Source organism: Hippocampus comes, unplaced genomic scaffold (genome assembly GCF_001891065.2).
Source record: "Hippocampus comes isolate QL1 unplaced genomic scaffold, H_comes_QL1_v1.1 scaffold445, whole genome shotgun sequence".
NCBI classification, from domain to species: domain Eukaryota; kingdom Metazoa; phylum Chordata; class Actinopteri; order Syngnathiformes; family Syngnathidae; genus Hippocampus; species Hippocampus comes.
In genome coordinates, this window is record NW_017805415.1 from 151073 (window position 1) to 154195 (window position 3123).

Sequence of the window (3123 nt, forward strand, 5' to 3'; positions counted from 1 at the left end):
GTCTAACAATAACAAACATGTATGACCGGAAGATAATTGAGTTTATCTATCTATCTATCTATCTATCTATCTATCTATCTATCTATCTATCTATCTATCTATCTATCTATCTATCTATCTTTTATAATCAAACAGGTGAATCCGTGGGGGTCCACTGCATTCCCTCCCCACAAAAAAAAAAAAAAAAATCAAATAATCAAAGGGTCAATGCCTGCAAGGAAAAGTTCATAACGATGAACCTGCTGAATGCCTCTTCGGTTATGGGATCTATTTTGGTGGCGTTGTAAAGCAAGTGAAGCTAAGATTTGAATCAAGCCACTGTGTGAGTTTCCTCTGGGACTACCTCACTTTCTCATTTGCTCACCAAGACCTTTGTTCTACACACGTTAGTGGTTAATTACCATCAGCCCACGGTCATAATGAGGACCGCATTGACCTGTGGCTATATGTATTGCAGCAGTTTAATGGAAATACAGTCAGCCCACGTTTTCCATTTTACAACGCTGGCTATTTGAATGAATGAATGTAGGCCTTAAATAGCACAACAGTACAATATCAGGTATGTATGAAGCAAAACTCAAAAGTAGCTAAAATCACTCTCTTTTTTTTTTTTGGTAATTGTTTCTCAGACTGTTCTGACACATGTTGTGCAATCAACGTCGTGTGCTTTGACAATAATGTTGCATGTCACTTGTCCTGTTCAGGGTCTGTGTTCAAAAGTGATAATCCACCCTGGACAGGGAACACATGGTGAGAGCCATTCACACTCTTGTGCACGACAGTAACTCAGTGGGTTCTACAATGACTGCATAAAATTTCAGCATTTGTCCCACTGCCATTGACTTAAATGGCCTTTATCATATCATGACTGTGTTAACAGCAATTTACTGTAACTAAAATATTCGGTATGATCATAGTTCAGAACATGAAAAATCATGTATGGTACAAAGTGGATGTCGTTATGTTGTATGTATTAAAAAGCATCCGCTCAGATTTACTAAAGACATTAGGATAAAGCAGTCAGGACCGTGTCATTTTAATGGAGGCTGGAGAGAATGGTTCTGTTGTAATGGAAATAGTAAGAACGGACAAATATAACATTCGAGATGATCCAAATGTACATGTGATGGGTTGTTGTTTGGTACACGCTACCATCACCAAAGTTTCACTGCCCTCAATCGTGTAGTTCTGATGTACAGTATTGAAAGAAAGTGAATAAAACAACACCTCTTTTCCTCACATTGGGCTCATTTAAAAATTTGTTTTGCCAGTGCAGCTTGATGGTGCAAAGTCCTGCGGTTCTGAAGTCTGTATTTATGCATTCCTGCAGATTAACTGGCAAAAAAAAAAAAAAAAAAAAAAATGCACATATACTTGCAAGCATGGAACACAAACCTCTGAATATGCATCGACTGGCCAAGATACATTTTTCACATTTCAAACTCCATCGCATCTAATGGCCCTTTAACCGCACAATGTCATCACGCTGGATTGCAGAGTCTCTGCTGGCAGCATTGCAGCTTTTACAAAAAATAATGAATAAATAAATTCTTGGAATATTACTGTCATTCCTTTTTTGGACCGAGTGCCATTGGTGTGCAAAGTGTCATTTTCATGAATCCCAAACAGTGTGATTCTCCACGGGATGATCAGAATATCTCTTTCTGAAACTCACCTTCTTACTTTTACCTCTCACCGGTCTGTTGTTAGCCTCAGCATTTTGCAGTACATTGCAGCAAGTCATTCACACACCAACACAAATGGGCTCCCTAAACAGCTGTTTACACGGCCCATCGTCTGTTTGGAAACATCTGTACTTCGTCTGCACAGTTTGACAGGAAGTACAGGACACCAGCTCGCTCCCGCTCAGCTTTGCTCTCTGATGTTTGTTTTTTTGTCTCGCGACCATCTGCTCCCGATGATTTCAGACTCTACAAGGCAAGCGGAAGTGCTGTTGAACACACTGAGTTCTTGCTTGTAGTCTGCGCACAGGGAAAAATGTTGATTCAATTGCTGACATTGTCAAGCCAGTGATTTTTGTGTTTAACAGTTGGGGCTGACCGGTGCACCTTTCACATGACATGTTCGAACTTTGAACCCTGTGATTGGTCACAGGCAGCCTACAGGTGTTTGAGCCTCACCGCTGTTCGCAAACAGCAAGCACCTGCACCTTATTTTCTTCATTCAGTTTATACTTTTCAGAAATTATTGAATGATAACATATTAGCATACACACACACTAAAAACAGTTGGGTCAAAAAATAACCCAAATTGATTTATTATTTTTTAACAACAGGTTCGGTTAAATATTACCTCAAATTGTTTGGTCAAATTGACTACACTTCTGGGTTGTTTCCACTTCCTCTTTTTGTTATTTACTCTCTCCAAATGCTGGATCAAATCAACAACTTCAACTACCATACACATTATTTGTTCAGTATTCTATCCAAGTGACATGATCCAACGTGTAAATTTAATTAGAAATACACGACAGTGCCGTCTCGAAGAATATTGATTGCATTAGATTACCACTACAAATAAGATTGTTCATCTAAACACCTATGACAAAATATAGGCAATATTTGATCGCTCAAAGTATGTATTTTGTGCAATAAACAGCACTAGAAACTTCAAGAAAATGTCATGCAAATTAATATCAAGAACACGAAATTCAAATTTGTGTCAGACAAAACAATGAATATTATCAGTGCAAAATATTGTAAGTACCACTCAGTATGACTCAGATTTGTTCTTGGTTTTGCTATTCGGTGCTTTCTACCGTCTTTGTTACTGATTTGTTGCTTTACTGTTGTATATGTTAGTTGCTCTATGTACAGCACTTTGTGTGCAGTGATGGCTGTTTGAAAGTGCTCTATAAATACAGTTGAGTTGAGTTGAGTTGAGTTGAGTAACATGAAATTTAGCTTGCAGCCCTCAAACTGTAACCTCAATTTACAAGCATGCATTCTACTACCGGGAAAAAAAAACTGGAGTGACATTGAATATTTTTTAAAAAACTACCAGTAGTACATTTTTCACTCAGAAATTCTATATTTTACAAGCTACTTGCATAGTGTGTGTGTGTGTGTGTGTGTGTGTGTGTGTGTGTGTGTGTGTGTGTGT